General features: G+C 51.1%; 1 protein-coding gene across 3 annotated transcripts in view; it reads right to left on the reverse strand.

Annotated features, from left to right (window-relative positions):
• Positions 1 to 19,447, reverse strand: part of TSPAN14 (tetraspanin 14) — a 55,918-nt gene extending 36,471 nt beyond the window's left edge. For 2 of the 3 annotated variants that reach the window (XM_063086753.1, XM_063086751.1), the window contains exon 1: positions 19,267 to 19,345. The gene's annotated coding sequence lies outside the window, so the exon portion shown is untranslated. Of the gene's footprint in view, positions 1 to 19,266; positions 19,346 to 19,370 lie in introns of those variants that run through there. The other variant, XM_063086752.1, reaches the window with a different exon arrangement.
• Between the last annotated feature and the right edge of the window lie 1,815 nt (positions 19,448 to 21,262).

Consider the following 21,262-nt stretch of genomic DNA (forward strand, 5'->3'; position numbering starts at 1 on the left):
TTCTTTAGCATCTCCTAATTCTGACTTGCCCTTTTTGGATAATGTCTGTTTGAAAATGGGGTACTGACTCCCTGCGTCAGATAACACCTGGCTTTTCAGTGTGGTCGAAGGACCAAGAACATGATCTTCCTGGAAATGCAGAATCTCAATCTCCCTCAGTGTTGGCTGGTTAGCTCAGTTGATTAGAGTACGGGGTTATGTCAAGAGTTCACATCCCTTACATGCCAGCTGCAAAACAAAACAAAAAAAGTTAAAAAAAAAAAAAAAAAAAAACTCAATCCCCCTCAATCTGCATTTTAACAAGATCCTGAAATAAGAAGACTAACATTTGAGAAGCTATACAGATATATATTCCTGATACAGATATACAAATGAGGAGGGGAAGAGAGGCAGGAGAAAGAAAGTGGGGAGAGCGGGGAAGGGAGAGAGAGAGAGACCTGAAAAGAAGAAGCCAGAGGACAATGGAGAAAAGTGAACTGAGTTTTAGGAAATCCAAGCTGAAACCACTGCCTGGCCTTGTCAGAGACGACACAAGCTCTCCAGGCTTCCTGTGAGTGACGTACGCTGGAATGTTTACCACCCTCCTCTGAGATAATTACACACTCCTATGACATAATTACACACCTCACAACCCCTCCAACACTACTGTACTCTTTGCTGGTAGCTCCAGATCTGCATCTTTCCACTAAACCTTATCCCCAAGCACCAGGCACAAATACGAGACTATGGACGGAGCAGCCCCACCTGGAATCCTCAGGTACCTCAGTAACAGTGTGGCCACCAACTGGGTTCCCCAAGATCACCTCCACCCACCCAGGAACTTAAGTCCTCTATTAGGAGCTATCCTTGACTCCCCGTCGTCCCCCCCCAAAATATCCTCTCTCCCTCCTGAGGGCCACAGGTCAGTTCTCCATTACCTCACATGGAAGATATGAAGGTCTCTTATTTGGCTCTACAACTCCCAATTCCACCCCTCCTCTTGCTCTCTTTTTCCTAAGGACCCAGCTGACCTAATGACAACACCATCCACCCATATCCCAAGCTATAACCACCACCACCCTCCCTGCCCCAAATTACCCTTGCTATCTCCTTTCCTCCTCCTTCTCCAGGGCCAGTTATTCACCAAGATACTACCTTTCCTCCTGGCTTCAAAGCTCCCAGTATTGGCACCTGACTCAATCAAAGGACCATTCTGGGGAGGAACAGTCACATTCCCAAGGAAACTGGAGTCCTTGCTGCACCTCCAATAGCACACCTGGGGCCCTGGACATTCCTACCATCTGAGAAAGGGGTCCTTAGAATCTAGGGGGTGCTGGGGAACATTCACAAACCAAAGGAACAGGTAGGCCCAAGGGGAGAAGCCTACAAGGGGGTAGGTGAACATAGATGGGGAATGAGTCCAGTAGGAGAAAGGGTTGCTAAGACATGCCAGAGCAGACTGCCTCACTGTCCACAGGAATCACACAGGAAAAATGCTGTGCCTCTGCCCCAAGGCACTACCACCCTCCAAGAGCAGAAAGAGGGGCACAACTTTCTCTGACTCAACTCTCAGAGTCAGAGGCGTCTATGTCCTCCCCTAACCCATCCCTAGTTACCCAACACCCTGTACACAGGGTCTACCCAACACAGGGGCAGCAGTCACTCAGTGGAACGAAGAAGTTTGACTCTTTTACTATGGGAAGACACTATAAAGATGCACAGGGCTTGGGGTGAGCCAACTTCTTCTATCACAAGGCAACAAGCACTGCCCCAGCACAAAGGTATGAAGGGAGGCTCTGAGGCCATCAGGCCCTTAACTGGCAGCCCTGGGATGGCTTCCATGTGGAGGTCCAGGAGAGGCTCAGCTGCCAGCTCTGAGCCCCACCAAGCTCTCCAATGGGCCTGGGGTTCTAAGTGCTTGGCTTCCTGTAAAAACACAACTTAGCGAATTAACCATTATGAGTTTCCATCACCAAAAAGCCACAACCCCAAACCCGCCAAGTTTCAGGAGCATCGAACAGCCTCCTCATTAATCTGGTGAGAAGAGACATTTGTCTACCTCTGTGCTGTCATCAGGAAAGAGGCAGAGGGGAGGGGTGGATGTGGGTCAGAGGAGGGATGTGCAGAGGAAGGGCTCAGCAGGAGCAGCACTGGGCCTGGAATGGAGGTCACCTAATCCAGTGAATTTCAAACTTGCTATTTTTAAGATTTTTCAATCTACAGGAGCCTTTGTTCAAAGAAACTCTGACCCAGAAACCCAGCATGGAGGCAGGCAGAGCAGGTCACTTTTCTCTTCAGAGAGCTGGGGGAAAAGGGAGGCTCCAAGAGGCACACGCGTGAAAACGATGGGCCTGGACCAGCTGCTCCCAAACTCCCCAGTTGCTCGAGGAGCTGTTTCCAGAGTCCCGTAGAGACTAGTTCAATAGGACTGTGACAGACCTGGAAATGCACTTTTTTAAGATCTGACCTTTACAGCAGTCAGTTTGGAGAGGCCCCCACTGGCCAAATCTGAAAGACTCTGAGCATCAAAATAAACAATAACAATGGGTTTTAACTCATTAAAGAATTCATGAATCCACTCTAATACACACACACACACATATGGATAAACAAATGGGCAAGAAGGAAAAGTTCTTTATAGCAGGTTGCCAAATGATAAACGTAGAAGGAATTATGGAATTAAATCACTGCCATTCAGCAACCATGAGAGAAATAACTGATTCTGTCAAGTATCATCAATGGGTCCTAAAACTAATTGATGGAAGTTTCCTGGGAAACAGCCTATTTACATAGTCTCAAAAAAAAAAAAAAAAAAGAGATCTCCTCATAGGACACAAGAATTACAAAGCGCATAACAGTAACTTACCAGTGAAGAAACCCAGCAGACAGCACCTTAAGCAAGTGATCACTGCTAATATCACCGGTGATGAGTCAACCTGACATCATGTACCTCCTGAGGGGATGCATCTAGGACATATCACTTCTGCGGTATTCCTGACAAAAATGCACAACCTGAGTCTAATCATGAGGAAGCATGGAACTGAGGGAGACTACAAAGTAAGTGGCCTCAAGTCAGAACATAAGAGTTTGTGGTCCTTTCCCTTTTAAAAAAACAAGCAAACAAAACATTCGGGCAACAAACAAGCCTCTGGCCCCAACTGAGGTTTTCAGAATGATTCATCGGGAAGCTCATTCAACCGCACCAGCAGCATCAGGGCACCAGGTGAGGCAGGACCTGGTCACCCAAGAGCTCCTGCTCCCCCACCAACTTATCAAATGGCCGACCGAAAGGAAGACTGGCTCCTCCCTGGCTTCCACGTTGATTTCCCAGCCCACTTTTCCTCTGCCACTGAAGGTGAAGCTGCCCACTCACAGGAGGATATGGAGCGAACACTGTCATTGTACCTTGTACCCTGATAATCAAGGCAAGCCTGTTTCTGAAAACCTAAGTCCAAGTGAAATGTCTCTATACAGAACCCTTTTACACGCTCTTAGTAAACGCATGTGAACGCATCTTCCTCAGCTAGTTGCACACAAATGTGGGTAATCTGGGCCTGGTTTACAGTGGCATCTCCAAGGTGGATAAGAACCCAGGAGGCCAATGTGCTGTGCCTCCAGACCTCAGGAGGACTGGACTGGGCCCTGTGCCCACTCAGAAATTCCCTAGTGAGCGCCTGAGGATCAGGGCTCCCTAGATTAGCAAGGATGAAGACCACCTGCCCAGCAATCATTAGTGCACAGACTCACGCTGCGAGTCCCTTGGAGTGAAAAGGCTTTTGTTGTGGAAGACAAATACCTCAGAACTTGTTTTTGCATGTTCAGGGCACTGCTGTGTGCAAAGCATCCAGAATAAGGTTGTAAAGACCAATTCCAACTCAGAGTGAGACTGCCTGACTCAGAGGACGCTACTAAATGCAGAGTCAGGTAGGTGATGGAGGGCAGGAAAGAAGAGGTGGCAGAAAGCTGCTCAGGAAGTGCTCCAAGAACAGCTGGTTTAAGTGTGAACTAGATGATGGCACCACATGTAGAGGCAATTGTCTGGGAGCAGTGGCTGTGCCCGGAAACAGAGACAACCTTGCAGCAGGCAACGGTCTCACCCTACAGTAGACTCTCCAATACAGATTATCAACAGAGCCCCCAGCGTCCCAAGCTCTGGTCTAGGCTCTGTCGATGACACCAAAACAAAACCAGTGTGGCCACCCTTGCAGGGCTGATACAGTTGGGGTGGGAGCTGCTCCTGAACACTACAGATGTTCCAAGTGACAAGTGGGCCCATTCCTAGGGAGGAATATACTTTGCTGCAATAACTGGGTCTTTGCTGGCTGTTAAGGGAGCTGCTGTAGTAAGCTGCAGGGATTTGACCTGCATACCTAATGCAGATTTGAAAAGTTCTCTTTGTACAGATTGCTCTACCTGCACCCTCCCCACTCCCCCCTCCAACACAAATAAACTACACAAGAGAACTTAGCATTATACACATTTACTCCTTTCCTCCATTTTTCTATGCCTGAAAGGCATAAAATTATGGCTCTAAGACGTTTAAAAATCTTTGTATCCAAAATTACACAGTCCACTACAACATACTGTGTTTTAAGACAAACAACCCACTTCACTCGAGTGTGGTACCCTGAGTCTAGGACAAGACACTTTCTAGCCCAGGGCAGACCTGGCTCCATACCTCCTCAAAGCAATGCAAACAGCCTAGAGGAAAAAAAAGATTTACAGAGCTAAAACAAAACAAACAACCTTTTCAAAGAAGCCATGAAAGTCAGAGCCTACTGGGAAAAAAAAAAAAAAACTAAGTGCGCATTGAGAATGTCAAAAGAGAAAAGGAAAGAGGGGTGGGGCAGAATTTTTTTAAGAATGCAAATCAATTGTGGGAAAACTGCTGAAAAAAGCTGAGGGGAATCTGGAAAGAGTCAGGAGAAGGTTAGCAGATCGGTCCCTAAACCAAGGCCCAGGAGGACAGGGGTCCCCAAGAAGCTCAGCAGGGAAATCTGGGTTTCATGCCCAGGAAGACAAGCTCCTCCCCATACACATACCCCCAAGAATGCAGGGGGTGGGCAGGCGATGTCGGTGAAAATGACCTCAAACTTTTCTCTGCTGCAAAACTACTACAAAATGTGAATCTGTAGATTTATAGTCCCCCTTTTTGACTATTTATTTGAATTTTGACATGCACTAAAACATCTTTATATAGAATGCCTTGTTTCCACAAAAAGCAAACAACACAAACTGATTCTGCTGTTGTCCTCCAGCTGGAACGGACGGGGTGGGGCAAGTGGCACCAGATGGCTGAGGGAGGCTCGCTCTTTTCTCTAATAACCCCCTCAGGCTCCCCTGCCCTAAAGATGACCTCGCCAGCAGTCTGTGGGCCAAGAGGGCTTTCTTGGCCTGAGCTCCACCTCCAAGACGGCCCCAGCACCCAGGGATACCTGTTGTAAAGTGGACGCCTAGAGAGGGAAGGGGCTGCAGAGCTAACGCTGCCAGACCCACTTAAAGCCGATAGCTTTAAGGAAGGCAAGAGGGTACAAAGACAGCAAAACCACAAAGCAGGCTGAAAAAGGTGTGAGGAAAACAGGGCGGGTGTCTGAGCCAGTACTTCTCAAACTTAAAAGTGCATTTAAATCACCTGGGAATCTTGTTAAAATGCAGATTCTGAATTAGCTGGACTGGGGTGAGGCCTCCACGATTATGTGTCTCAATTAAGTTCTCAGGTAACGAAGACACCGCCTATCAATAGCCCTGCGGGCCACACTTTGAACTGTAAGGATTTAACATGCCTAAAAGAACAAGCCACAACACTGATGCACAGAAAGAAAGCAACCAGTAAGGCACGTCCCCACCCATCTTCACCGTGCATTGATTTACAAGGATGCAATCAGCTTTCCTGGGAAAGCTTCAATTTTGGAATTTGTTTGGTATTTTAGTGCATCCCACCGGATCTTGTTATTTGTCTTTCCATTTCACAGCTGTGAAAGCTACTCCAACCAAATAAGTGAAACCTGCCTCCTAGCCCCCTGGGCTTCTTCCAAGACTGCAGGCTTCCCGAGACGTGCCCAGCAGAAACACACACAGCCCAGTGCCATGTCACAGGGCTGGCCCTGAAGACAATGGGAGGAGAGCAGTCGGGCAGCACAGGGGGGCCTGGCAGGCATCTCTGGTTAGGCCTGGGGGATCCAGGGGATGGAGGGGGTGCCCAGGGGATGGAGGCTGGGCAGGGAAAGGCAGAAAAAGGGCCAGAAGACCTCTGAAGGGGCACCAGGGAAAGAACATTTTGCCTCCTGAAATGTGTTAACAAAATAGGGACAAAATTTAAACCCAATATCCCCCCAACCCCCAGGAAGAAGAAAGGGATATTTAAATACAGAGGGTATCTCTACCTTATCGTTTTTGTTTTACTTTTAACAGCCTGGCCTCAATGTGGCAGGAGGTAAAAAAAAAAAAAAAGCTTGACTTTCCTCTCCCCAGGTGGAACTTCACGAGAGAGGGGCTACAGTAATAAACAAAAGTAATGAGGCATTTCTGAGAAAACTGTCAAGTGGAAGTCTGAGGCAAGACTATCAGTGAGGCAAGACTATCAGTTCCCCTGGGAACTGGCAATGTGTGTTTAGTTTCAGGGTGGGTGGGTTTCCATTTGAAAACCAGAAGTACCTTTGAGGTGATCATTACCACCCCTCAAGACCCTGAAAAAGAGATGTCCAGGAGGAGAAGTGTCCTTTGTCAGTCCCATTTGATGGAATTTTTTTCCAAAATATCCTGAGTTGGCAGTTGGGAAAATATAGGAAAATGGTCAGGGCCCCTCAGATGTTCAGAATCTTGCGAGGATTTGATGTAAATATGCACATGCGCCGAGGTGTTCCTTGGGTTATGGACTTAAGTATAAAGGATGAGTGGCTCTGATCCACAGTGCCCCCAGGGGGAGCCACGGGGAAGCCGGTACCGCTGCTGGAGGCTGTTGCTGTCAGGGCCCCTGGGACCCTCCGAGGAGCCGCTGCTGCCGAACCTGTAAGCTACTAGACCTGTAAACTGCTGCTGCCATTGCTGAGGACTGAACTTATATTGTCTGCCAATGGCTGCCGGGATCTTTCCCAATTGCCTAGCGTGGACCTGCATATGAGGGGTCTGATGACCCAGTCTGTACAGTGGGCTTGAAGGGTCTGGGAGCCCTAGCCCTAGACAATACAAATGGAAACTTAGTGTAACTAAAATAATGAAACCTTTTGACTTTAGTTATGAAATGCCTAGCCATACATTAGTTTAGCTATTGCCTCAACCCGACAACTGGCATAGTAGTCACATAGCTTTACGTGGGGACTGACCATTTTGGAGTTAAGAGTCCTAGAACTAAAAGGGTTAGAGTTAAAATGTTACCAAAGTTCACCTGAGCAACTCTTCCATTTTCCAGAGACCTATGCCCAGGGAAATGAAATGCCAAGGTCACCAGGTAAGCCTGCGGCACAGCCAGGATTCAAACCCCAGCCTCTACCTCCGTGTGTTTTTCCCAGAGCACTGTACTGCCTCAATCATGACCTTTCCCAATCTCGTTTGGGTCCAACTACCCCAAAAGTGGCATCTGTTTTTCAATGCATTTCACAGTAAATTCCAGGTCTTTTTGTTTTCAGTCTTGTAGCCGTTACACTTGCTAAAATGAGGACACCCGAGGTGCAACTCTGGGGCTAAGACTTGCTCCCTAATTTGTAAAACTTGGCTGACAAGAGTCAGATAAGACAGCTAGGCTGATGGATGAGTTTTGAAAGGGTAAAATAAAATGCTAAACACATGAAAAGTTGTGGGATTTCTATACAAAGCAACTCTGTATTTCAAAGGCAGGTGACCATTACCGATTCTGGCTGCAGTTTAGAAAGCAGAAGACAGTATTATGGGCTAGGGCAGACACACCTCCTGAAAGAGATGTCAGACAGTAGGTGAGAGAGTGGTCCTCAGCCCCACCTGTGACTCCACACATGGCTGCGATTGGACCCCAGAGAGAATGGTCATACTGCCCACCAAAAATTGGGGGTGGAGAAGAGACATTCAGATATAAAGGAGCAGGGAATGGTTCCCCTCAATTGGAGGAAAACTACCCACAACCACAGTTGTGGAGGAAAAGAAACTTCTCAACCAACCCTACTACCACTGGCAGCTTAGAGCTCTTTCTACATCCATCAACAAGGACCAAGAGGTAAAGGACAATCACACTTTGTGCCTGGAAGTGGCTTTTTCTGCCAAGGACCAAGTCTTTCTTTCTTTCTCTCTCTCTCTCTTTCTCTCTCTCTCTCTCTCTCTCTGGTCAAAAACAGGTGAAACCTCTCTCTGTCCTCATTGTAGGAATCACTATCATTTTGATGCAGTAAAAGAGGAGACCCTCTCTAAACAAAGAGAAACCTCTGCATCACTGGGACATGGGGGTACAGCTGGAGGAACTGGGGGCACGGCCAGGGTACTACTATGCCTTTGGTTCAGTGTACAGATTCATGTCATAAGGGCTTCCGCCAGTGCTGTGCACCCGCTGCCTGCTGCCTGCCTGAGATTCAAGAGCCCGGAGATGTCAGAACAAAGGAAAATGGCTGTGGCTCAGGCAGCGGGGGCGGCTGCAGCCTGGGCTGCCAGCAAGCAGGCTTTTCTGCAGCTGAGTGCTTGAGCAAGGAACTGGGGACACTGGGATGCGCACTGAGGCACAAAGGAAAGTGGGGGGCTGCAAGACTGACAGCAACCCCAGGCACGTGCCTGGCCTCCACCCAAAGGTGCAGCTGGGCCAGGAAGGCTCAGGCAGAACACACTCCCCAAGGCAGCAGGCAGGTGGCCCACGAGCCCGGCAATGGGCACTCCTCCGTTCCTTGCCCAGCTGCTCAGAACTCTTACCTGAGGGGTTCAGACACACATGGGAGCTTAAAATGGGGGAAGAGAGATCTTGACAGAGGTACCCACAAAGGGCAGGGTGCCTCCTGACCTGTGCGGGGGGGGAGGGCAGACACAGGGAGAGGGCAGGGCCCAGAATCTGAGAACATGTGAGGGGCCTAGAGTGGCTCAGGGCTGTCTGTAAATGGACCTCTACTGACTAAGCACAACGGGCTCCTGCTGCCAGCAACAATAGCAGCACTGGCCACCTCTCTTCCTCCCCCCTCACCAAAAAACTCCACAATGGGAGGTGGCAGAACCATGAATAGCTCCACTGTCAGTCCTCAGGCCCCACCTCCTCAGGCCCACAGGTCAGTCCTCACTGCCAGGAGGCCACAATAGAAATCTCTGTGCTACTGAGGGCCCAGGCCCCAGGCAACAGAGCTGAGGGCATGGGAAGCTCTGGACTTCTTACTGGGACAGCATGTAACTACAAGAATTGAGTAGTTCCCTGCATACAAAGGAGGGAGGGCCAGAGCAGGGACACAGGCCTCGAATCCACCAGGTCAAGGTCTATTGAGTGGGGCTAACTGCCAGCCAGCCCTGAAATCTCCCTTCCCTCACATGGGGTGGTGAGAGCCACACAGGGAAAGGTTGTGGTCATCTCTGAGGCACACAGTGGCCACAGGATAGGGAACCAGCCACAGAGCTCCCAGGACATAAGAGATGGCTCCAACATGTACCCTCTTTCACAATCCTCCCTCCCCCTAACCCATCCAGGAAGAAAAAAACTCATCTTATCCCCTGCTTCTGCTCTGAAAGGAAGCGCCTGCTCAAAACAGAAAACCCATCTATTATTTACACCAGGTGCCTTTTACAGGCTTTTAAAATCACGGGGTGGCAGTCAGACCCAAGGCAGCCTGAATGGCGGGTGCAGAGCAGGCAGGATAAGGGGGATCCCAGAGCAGCCGAAGGTCCAGTGAGGCGAGGGCAGGAGGCCTGATCCTTACGCTAACTTTTGAAACTGCAGGAGAATCTGCTCTTCTCAAAGCTGATGCCCAGCTCCTGCTTGTTTTCAACCAAGGATCCCCCTGCACACCCCATCCTGCGAACTCCTGGGGTAGCTCAAACCCACGGATGAGAAGCTTCCTCTCGCTCTCTAGATGCGACCTTGCTCTGGCTGCCTCCCCACACTCATCTATCAAACATTTGGGTACACAGCCTTCATGGCAGACAGGGCACAGCCAAGGGCTGCAAACACGGTACTCATGGAGACAGGCTGGCCCCACCCCAACCAAAGATGGACCAGGGTGGGAACCAACACACCAGCACCCCGCAAATCCTTCCCTATAATCCCTCCAGGTCTAGCAACCTCTAATACAGACCTACTAGCCTGTACAAGGCATTCCTGCCACTTGGCCTATAGAAACAAAATACTGAGAGCAACCTCAGTGTCCATCAATAGGGGGCTGGTAAAGTGAGTCATGGTTCACCATGCAGCGGAATAACATGCCACTGTTAAAAAGCACAGACTAAACTACGTGTGCTGAAATAGAAGAATCCCGGTATAAATTTTTGAGCAAAAATCACTAAGTGCAGAACAGTGTAATTTGTATAGCACTGTGGGAATAAACAAGAGAGGAGCACAGACACGCTTGCTTAGGCATTGAACATCTGGTGGCTGAGGCCTCAGGGGAGCAGAACTGAAGGGGTCAGGGATGGAAGTATGAATTTTCACCGTATATGTCTCTTGTATGTTTTTCATCATGTATACATTTTTTTAAAAAAGTTAAGTCTAAATTAATATATAGAATGTTTAAAGTTTGTGGCTGGAGGCACAAAAATTTTTACCCGTAGCTCTCTGCAGGCAGCTTCTGGTATCTCCCTAGAACAAGGAGTGGTGGGAGGAGAGGAGTGAAAACAAGCACAAAGAGGAGGCAGGCATGGGGGAGGGGAAGAAGACAGAGGTAAAGGAGTGCCAGCCTTTGGAATAAAGATTTACCAGCTCAGCTCCCTGCTTACAACTCCGCCCCAAGTCCTGAAATAGAAACTTTTCCTAAAAACTGCAAGAACAGATTCTGACAAAGGCAGAACGGTAACTTGAAGTTAGTCCACACCAACAACCATCTGTAGCTAAGCCCACTCCATGGTAAGACTTGTAAGAGCCTAAGGTTCAGTTCAAGGTTTTCAAGCAATGTATGTGTGTGTTTGGGGGTTGAGGGGTGGGGGGGCAGGTGCTGAAACCCAGGTGGCATCCCAGGCCTCCAGCAGGAACCCTTCTCCAAAACCCTCCCCAGTCATCAGCAAGGCTCAAGGTTCTATTGTTATGAACCCATCCCAACTTTAGCAGCTAAAGAAAGCTACTTCAACAGATTTCTAGGCCTGGCCTGATTCCAAAGACAGGCCAAAAACAGTTTCTGCAAAATCCCAGCTCAAAACCCCAATCTCTTAACCACTAAACTCCATGTACCTTTCAGGAAATGGAAGCTGCAAAGTGGAGTTGTGAGATGCATTTGTATATTTATTCCTTGTTAAAGGGATACATATATGTTGTTTAAAAGCCTCCTTTAACTGATGTGTCAATAAATACCCTGCACTCAGAAGCACTGATGTATTTCCTCCACGTGATTTTCCCCATAGGGAACAACACAAAAACCACTCTAGTCTCTCCTGCTGCTAAGGGGTATGACACAATGCCCATTAGAACCTGGACTAGCCAGCCATTTGGGTAGGAGAATTGGATCGCAGGGAGTGGTTTGTGAACAGAACTCTTTCTATGTAGCAGAACTTCCCCATTCCACCCCAGGCCACCACCACAGGCACAAAGATCTCCTAAAGACGTCAAGCTCACAGACTACCCAAGCCACAGAAAAAGGCTGCCAGAAAGAGGGAAATCATATGCTTGGCTCCCCTATTCTATAAGATGCTTTCTGATGACTGCTAAATGTTCAACAAGTAGCCCCAAAATTAAGAAGCACAAATGAGATCTCAAAACAAGTAGAATCACACTGGCACTGGGAACCCTCATAGCACAGTTGCTGGGAACAAGTTCCTGCTCCTCTCAGTGGGCCCAGTGTAAGCACTCACAGGTCTTGCCTGGAATTCCACAACCCTCTAGCAGACCAAGACCAGCACCTCTCCATCCATCTTCCTACAGGGGTTGGAAGGGCCCCCAGACCCCAGGTAGGCACTGGTCCTCAACACACCAACTCTTGTGACACCTCAGCTGGCACCTGCCCGCACCACCTCATCAGTCTTCTCACAGACGGGTGCTTCAGGGCTACCTACCCCAGCCCAGAGGGGCCCTGAACAGAACCTTACCACCCCACCCCTGTACCTGGGCACATACCACTCCCTCTTCTTTGCTCACACTATTTTCCTCAGCATCCCAGAGCCCTTGATTGGAATTAATATCCCACCACCGACACTGACTCTTTTCTTGACATGCCTCCTGAAAACTTACAGGTGTTTACACCATTATTTGTATTTCACAAGAAGCAGCTAGGACAAGAGACAATGACTGTGGCAGGCAGGAAGGCTGCAGAGAGCAGGCTTCTGTCACCGCCACTCTTCCCCTGCAAGAGCGGAAGCCACGAAGCCTTTGGGAAGTGGGAAAGGCCCCCACCTGCAGCCAACGGGTTTCCTCACAACAGCAGGTGGCCTGGCTCCTGAAAAGCTAGTTGTTGAGACAAGAGCAGCCCAGGAAAAGGAGACAGACCAAACAGGGTCATCTGTGCAGGGGAAGGTGGTGGGAGACAGCCCTCAAAAGGAACTCTGACCGAGCAGAGAGGAGGGGCAGAGAGAAAACAAGGAGGAGCCTCACTCACAGAGAAGGAAGAACAAGACTGGCTGGATGAAGGGATCAGAAGGCCTCAAAGAGCGGAAGGAAGCTGGTGCGGCTCCAGCAGGAAGAACCCCCAGGGGCACCCACTAGCAGGCCCCCAGGGGTGCGCAGTCCAGGCAGGGGGAGGGAATCACCCACAGCACCTCCCTCAGCCCAGCTCAGACAGATGAGACAGTGCAGCCCCTAGTCTGGTGGGGGAGGGAGAGAGCGCGACAAAGCTGTCAGACTGGTTTGCCCAGGACAGGGGGAGCAGGAAACACAAGGTACAGCAGGAGGAAGTTCAGTTTCAGAGGCCAAGAGGGCCAAGCAGCAAGGCTGTCCAGAGTTAAGTGGCTGTGTTCTGCCAGCCAATAGGTCTGAAGATGGGAAGCCAGCAGGGAAGCTGTTTGTGAGGGGCAAAGTTGGCAGGCTGCAGGGAAATGAGGCCCTGGGTCCCTGCTATTTCCTGGGTGCAGAGGGGAAGTCTAGCAGGTCGAGAACGAGGGAGCCAAGGGACAAAGTAGCCAGTAGGTGCCGAAAAGAAAAGGAGAGAGGTTTCTGGAAACAAGAGGGTGACACTTAGAGAAGGGACATCCGCAAGGAGAGACATCCCTCCTGAGGGACAGGTGGGAGTGGTCATGAGCCTAGGCCAGTGCAAAAACCACGGGCAAGACTGAATGCAGGACACGGCCAGCAATGTGAAAGTTTCCTTGACCACACTGTAGTCAAGTCCTCTGAGCCTCTGCTAGACTAGGCCTGACTTTGGGCTTTTGTCTCCATCATTGTAGAACCCAGTTTTAGCAAGAAACCTACTAAAGCTCTTTTTAACTAGAATCCCCCATCTTCGATATCTGATCACCCCAGCCTGCCTTCAGTAAGAATCCTGTTAGGTCCGGTTAGCAAAAAATTTCCCTACCCTCTTAGAAATTTGCCAGGATCCCCCACACACATACTTTTCTTTGTTGTATTTGGAGTTGAGCCCAATCTCTCTCCTCTACTACAAAAATCCATTGCAGTAGTCCCTACGCCTATTGCAATAGTCCTGAATAAAGTCTGCCTTACAGTTTTATCAAATGTCAGAATAATTTTTTCTTTAACCATACGGAGCTCCCCCAGTCTTCCTGGATTCATCACTCCCACCCCTCATGCAGAGTGGGTACACCACATGATCTGAGGCTGTGGCTGGCCTCCCCCACCAAGCCCCAGGAACACACTCTGTCTGCCTGGCCCAGGGGTGAAGGGCTGAAACAAGACAGCTAATCGGCAGGCTGGCCAGACATCAGGAAGGTCATGTGGAGAAGAGGCAGGGTCCCTTCCTGGTAATGGTCACTTAGGGGGTAACCACAGCCTCTCCCTGGAGCAGGTGGTGACAGTAGCTGGGGAGTACTGAAGTAGAAGGCCAAGCACAGCTGAGTGGGTGCCCCAGACTGGGGATAGCTACACTCCTGCTGCTGAGAGTCCCACCATGGCCTGAAATGCTGCAATGGGTTTATGGGTCCAGGCGCCCCTCCCTGGGAAGCCCAAATCTGAAGGTGAGATGGCTGTTTTCCTTATTTCCACTTGCCACTTTCCCAGGTTTCCTGAGGTGCCCCAGTGGGCTTCTGATGCTTTAAGCACAAGACCCTGCCTCAGGACTATGTGTCCTTGGGTATGCTGCTGCCCTCAGCCCTGCCAGGATCACCACACAGACCTCAGGGTATAGACAAGAGATTCAGAGGACACTCATTCCCTTTCAGCTCCTGTGAGGGCCCCTCTTCCAGATGTCAGAGCTATGAATTTCTCAAAGCCTCTTTCTCTAATGCTGTCTGGACCCTGCAGTGTGCATAAGCACAGGACCCCATGGCTGGCACACACAGTCAGGGAAAACTCAGAGAAGAGGCTCACCAGCCCCTTGTCCTGCCCCTCCCCAAACCTTACCCATGCAGGACAGCCCAACCCCAGCTCTCTCAAATGCCAGTGAACACACAAATGCCAGGGAACACACAGAGTCTGATGCAGCATCAGGAGCTCACCTCTTACCAGGATCCCAGAAGCTACTTTAGAGATAACTGCCATAGCTGTCTGCAACCCAGCACAGGCCAACAGAGCCCAAGGAGGAAGGAGCTGACAGACACAGGCTGTAGGCCTTATCTAGCTGATGCACACAGGCTCTTAGGCCTTCTCCCTGGCTGCTCAGCTAGGGAGGCAGGAGAGTTTCAACTCCAGCCCGCCCAGGCCTACTTAAGTTCTGACTAGCAAGCCTGCTTTCTCCTAAAAGAAAAACCACAGCCCAGTCCAGCCCCAGCCAACCCCACCAGACCCAAGAGTGGAGGAAGTGGGGTTCCCAGAATCAGCTGTTGGTGAGCACTTTGTTGAGAGCCACCAGAGAGATGGCAGCTGTCCCAAACCAGAGTGTATGGCCTAACTCAGGGGCTTTGCATCCTGCTTCTCTAACCTGAAGTGTGTACTGAAGCTTCACAGCAACCCTATGAGAAAGGCAGAGCAGACTTGATTCTTCTCACTTTACAAATAAGAAAATGAGAAAATACTTTTCCAGGAGGGAAAAAAAAAATCAAAGCCTTGCCTAGGTCGTTCAACTAAAAGGTAGACACCACTCAAAAGCTGGGCTCCCCACCGTGGGCTCTGAGAGCTGGACAGGGTTAGTCATCCTCACACTGAATTGGCAGAGGCAGTGTCAGGACTATGCTGGACCAACACAGCCACTCACTCTGTCTATACCAGAAACATACGCAGTTAAGGAAGAAAACAGATGTGAAGACATTATGAATACCCTACACTGATTCATAGTCAGAGAAGACACTGCTATAATGGAAAATAAGGCAAAGCAAAAATGCTGGCATCCACCTAGACCAAAGTTCTCAAAACACCAGTCTATGCAGCTCCCTGCGGACTCTGATGACCAGCCAAGAGTGGAATCACTGTTGGAGACCATCATCACCTCTCCCTCCATTCCACAGGTGGGAAAACAGAGGCCCTGAAAAAGGAGGAAATGTGCCTAAGAATGTGAGCTAACCATGATGCAGAAGCACCTGAGGCCTCACCACCTCCACAGTTGTCTACTAGCCCTGCTGGAAGTCACCAGAGACCAACCAGGTGATGAAGCACAAAAGTGTAGTTGCCCTTTAACATCATTTTTTCTCTAACCATACAGAGCTCCCCAAGTCTCCCACCCCTCACCAGGAGTGTGTAAACCACATGATCTGAGGCTGTGGCTGGCCTCCCCCACCAAGCCCCAGGAACACACTCTGTCTGCTTGGCCCAGGGGTGAAGGGCTGAAACAAGACAGCTAATCGGCAGGCTGGCCAGACATCAGGAAGGTCATGTGGAGAAGAGGCAGGGTCCCTTCCTGGCAATGGTCACTCATTGGACAACTACAGCCTCTCCCTGGAGCAGGTGATGATAGTAGCTGGGGGGTACTGAAGTAGAAGGCCAAGCACAGCTGAGTGGGTGCCCCAGACTGGGGATAGCTACACTCCTGCTGCTGAGAGTCCCACCATGGCCTGAAATGCTGCAATGGGTTTATGAGTCTAGGCGCCCCTCCCTGGGAAGCCCAAATCTGAAGCTGAGATGGCTGTTTTCCTTATTTCCACTTGCCACTTTCCCAGGTTTCCTGAGGTGCCCCAGTGGGCTTCTGATGCTTTAAGTATGAGGCGCTGCCTCGGGACTGTGTGTCCTTGGATATGCTGCTGCCCTTGGCCCTGCCAGAATCACCACTCAGACCTTGGGGTATAGACAAAGAGATTCAGGGGACACTCATTTCCTTTCAGCTGCTGTGAGGACCCCTCTTCTTGATGTCATGGTTACAAATTCCTCAAAGCCATCTCTTAATGCTCTCTGGACCCTACAGTGTGCATAAGCACAGGCCCCCATGGCTGGCACACACAGTCAGGGAAAACTCAGAGAAGAAGCTCACCAGCCCCTTGTCCTGGCCCCTCCCCAAACCTTACCCATGCAGGACAGCCCAACCTTAGCTCTCTCAAATGACCTTTGTTGCTTTAAGCCTCTGAGACTTGGGGATTGTTGCTTCCACAGTTAACCCTGATCTATCCAGACAGACACAGGCAGTGACGCCCCTGTCTTCCTATTCCCTGGCCTTAGAGAGACAGAAGCTACATCACCAGTCAATCAGCAGGGGTTCAGGGACACCTGCTAGGTGCCCAGGCTGTGCTAGACAGATGAAATGCTTTAAGAAGCAGGAGATATACAGACAACTGCACTGAAAGGACTTACTAGTTCCACTGTGGGCCAGACTTGTTCAATATATTAATCAATTATAATAACCTCTGAGAGGAAGGCACTGTCTAAGCAAGAGATGAGGAAACCCAGTTCATATTGAGACTTCAAGTAAGTTACTCTGTGACCTTTCTAGGCCATGGTTTCCTCATCTTAAAATAGGGTAGTTAACGTCATCTGCCTCACTGGATTGTTTCAAGGATTAAATAAGTAAATATACAAGTAAAGTTTCTAGGATAGCGCTTGGTGTAAGTCTCAATAAATTCACTATTACTATCATTATTAAACCTTCTGCATAATCGCTGTAAGCTTGTCCATAACCTTCACTAGATTTTAAACCAGAAAAGTTTTCCCAGGACTGACACAATGCACTTTGTAGACACTGCCAAAATGACTCCTTCCTCAGTTCAAGCTAAACAAGTAACAGGTCAAATCCCTGAGCACATGGTGGCCTAGAGTGAGGACTCCCTGGGAACTTCATTATCACCACAACCTGCAAAACAGGGCCCCCTTCCCTCCCACAAAAGGCATGAGATTCATCCTCCCACTCCCAAACATGGGAAGAGAGTTACACTCACCTGTGTCGGAGACTAGCACGGTTGCCCAGCTAGTCAAGGGGGGGAACATCCCTGGGCAGCCAAGCCTTCTGCAGACTCCTCCCCTCCATACCCTTTCCTCCTGGAGGCAGCCACAAACCGCCAGAAGCACCATTGGGCTTGGACTCCTGTTTGCTAAGCTGAGACCAAGCTCAGATCAGAAAACACTACCGAGCACCCACTACATGTCCAGCCTGGGCTCTAAGACCACACAGAGCTTACAGCGGGTTGGGGAGTTGTGAGTCCTGAAACAGTGTCCGCAACAACACCTAGCACCCACAGACTCTCAGTCATACTTTGTTAAATGAATTGAAGATCACACTAGGTAGTCCAAGCAATGGAGTTCAGAGATGTGAGGACAGATATATCAGGAAAATCTCCATCTGAAAGCAGGCACAACAAAGACTGATATCCAACTGAAGTGGATGCAATGAGGGAAAGGGAAAATCCATCTGGTGGCTTGAGTTTCTAAGGCCTGAGTTCCCAAATGTTAGGGATCCTCAGAAAAGGACAAAGCTTGGGGACAGCTGAGGGAAGGGCTAGAAGAGCATATGGGACCATGATGGATGAGCCTGGGCTTCACTGTGAGGGTGCCAGGGCCCAGGAGGGACACTGGAAGGAACGGTGCCTTGCCATCGACTGGGCTGGCTGAATGTGGAGGGGACCTAGGGGAGCTCTGATGGCCTAGGCCCCAGGTTTCCCTTCATAAACAGGGAAGGTTGGCCCAAGAACTAGGCAGGCACTAACTTCTCCTACTTCGAGGTCAAGAGGCAGGAGGAAGGCTACTTTTGAGGAACTGGCAGGCAGCTAATCAAGTCCCATTAAACCGAGGAAGACCCACCAGAGAGCAGACCACTGCAGAGAGCACACCTGCAGAGGCTCCAGTACAACCCTGCTCTCACGGTCCAGGACGACTTGACGTCCCCAGACACCAGCGCCCAGGGACAGCCATTGAGCGTGTACACACCGCCTCGCTCACCACCACTCAGGGTTCAGCGCCAGGCCAGTACCGGAGCCAAAGACATCCCCCCAGCCTCTAAGTATGGACCGCTTCTCGCCGGAAACCAACTAAGTCCCGGAGACACGTGTCCCAGCGGTCCTGGGGCCAAAGTCCCTGCACACACACAAACACGCACACGCGCGCGCCTGCACCCCACCCCTGCGGGTAGCAGCGGCACGATACGAGCCAACTCGTAGCCACAAACCCAACTCGACTGAAGCTCCTGCTAGGTCAGGGGTCGGGCTTTACTCCCAAGCACAACCCCACACGACCAACACTTAGAAGCTGGGTCACCACCTAGTCAAACTCGGGCCGCCCCAAACCAGCGCAGGGCAGAGGGAGATGCACGGCGGGGTGGGCAACATGGAGTTCACCCTGGCGGGGCAGGGGAGGCAGTGGCCCTCCCTGGCCTGCGCCCACCCTCCACCCCCGACCGGAGCTCCGGGGGACCGGGGAACCGAGGGTCCGGGATGCAGTCGAAAGGAGCTCCCCTGCCCGGGCTCTCTGCTGGGGACAAGGGACAGAGCCCCGAGAGGCGACGGCTCTCCCACCCCCGCCAAGCCCCGGCGCACACCAACCGGGCATACGGCTGGAGCGACAGCGACTGACCCAGGAGCGCCAGCCGGGTCGCCCGCCGCGGCTCTCACTCCGCCCGGCGCCTGAGTTTGGCTCAGCGGGGTCCGGGCCGAGGCCTCCTCCAACCCCTCGCGGGCGATCCCGGCAGACAAAGCCAGCGCCGCTCGCAGGGCCGCCCCCAGGCAGGCGGGGATGGAGCTGAGGGGCCGGGAGCAGACCTGGGGAGCAGTCTTCGTCCCCAGAGGACGCTCGCGGACGTCGGCCTCAGACAATGAGGGGGGCAGGGTCCGACGCTCCAGCAGGGGCCCTGCGCTCTACTCACCCGGGCGCGGCAGCGGCGGCGCGGGCCGGCTCGGCAGAGGAAGTTAGAGCAAGTTAGGCAGCGCCGGGCGGGAGGGCGCGACTCGGGCCGTCCCAGCGGCGGGGCGGGGCGGGGCGCGGAGGGGCGGGGCCGGGGGCGCGGCGCCGGGCTGCTGCCGAGCAACGACCGCCACTTCCCTGCGCCGCCCGGGGCTGACCCGCGCGCCTGGCTCCGCCCCGGCCCCGCCCCGCCCCGCCCCGCCCGCCTGGGGATCGCCCCTCCCCCAGCCGCCCCGCCTTCCAGCCCGCGAGGCCCCGCCCCCTCGTCCCCCCGCGTTGGGCGGTGCGGGAGGCGGGGAGCAGCCGGGTGCGCGCCTTCCCGGCGGGTGTGCGGCGCAGGCCCGGTCTCCCCTTGGGCCGGCGCTTCTGGCCGCTGCGAGCGCCCTGAGGAGATTCGCTGCGCGGAAGCCGCTCCGGCCTTGCCCCTTACCCGGCCCGAGCCTAGCCTGGGAGACGCGCCAGCTGTGAAAGCCACGTGTTGACTGATCCAGGGGGTGGCCGGGTAAAGGTGGGCGAAGGATTAAGAAAATGGCTGTACTGAAGAGAGAAGGCTTTCCTGCCGGGCCCTGGAGGCTGCGGGTGGGGAGAGTAAGAGAAGGCATAGTAAATTAAGATTTTTATTCCTTTGCTAACCAAGCAGAAAGGACTCGATCCTTCTAGTTTGGTGCTAAAAATACCAGGCTTTCTTTGGATCGCCTGCTGTGTGTGTGTGTGTGTGTGTGTGTGTGTGTGTGTGTGTGTGTGTGTGTGTGTGTGTGTGTGTGTGTGTGTGTGTGTGTGTGTGTGTGTGTGTGTGTGTGTGTGAGAGAGAGAGAGAGAGAGAGAGAGAGAGAGAGAGAGAGAGAGAGAGAGTGAGAGAGACTGGCCAGTGTTCCTCACCTTTGTCCAGTCACTAGAAGCTCAGAAGAGAGGCCTGGGCTGGAGATTTGGAAGGCATCAGCTTAAAGATGGTAAAGGCCACGGTATCTGAGAAGGACACCTAGGGTGATAGATGCAGAAGAGAAGGTTCAGGAAGGACCCAATGAAGTCAGACAAGAATCCAGAGCAGGAAAGATGAATGAAAAAGATGCTGAGGATGCAGGAGAATCGGCAGAGTGCTGTATCCCAGAGACTGAGAAAATAAAGTGTTTCCAGAAAGGAATTGTCAGCTGTGTTAGATGCTGATTAGAAATTAAGTAAGATAAGGATAGAGAAGTGTGCATTGGCTCTGGCCACATGAAGGTCATTGGTGAACATGATAAAAGGTAGTGTGCCTGGAATAGTGGGGTGGAAGCCAGACCATGGTAGAGCTATCATGTTTGGACAACTTGTCTTACAGAGAATGGAGAACTGGGAGAGACCTATAAAGGGATGTGGAAGCATAGGAGGCTTTGGTAGAGAGTACTAGATGGCCCTGATAACCATTCAGATAGAGTTTTCAATTCTATCTGGCAACATGGCTTCTCAATATAAAGGCAAGTTTCTCAGCCTCTCTTGCAGCTACGTATGGTCCTGAAACTCAGTTCCAGCCAATAGGAAGTGGCGGTGTCCATGTGCAAATTCTAAACTGGCTTTAAAGGGAAGTAATGTACTTTCCACAGCCACTGTTCTCTCTTGCTCACTGGAATATATCAATACTTAGCTGGTGCTTAAGCAGCCATCTTGGTCTTTAAGTGGAAGCCATGTGTTGAGGATGTTAGTGGAACAAGTTAGAATAAATGTGGATAGTTCAGTTGGGTAGAGCTCAGTGTTATGACACAAAGGTCAAGGATTTGGATCCCATACCAGCCGGCTTCCAAATAAATAAATAAATGTGACTTCCTAATGTAAGGCAGGAAATTCATCTAATTTCACTAATTCTAATTTCACTAATGA

This window comes from Cynocephalus volans, chromosome 2, assembly GCF_027409185.1.
Source record: "Cynocephalus volans isolate mCynVol1 chromosome 2, mCynVol1.pri, whole genome shotgun sequence".
NCBI lineage: Eukaryota > Metazoa > Chordata > Mammalia > Dermoptera > Cynocephalidae > Cynocephalus > Cynocephalus volans.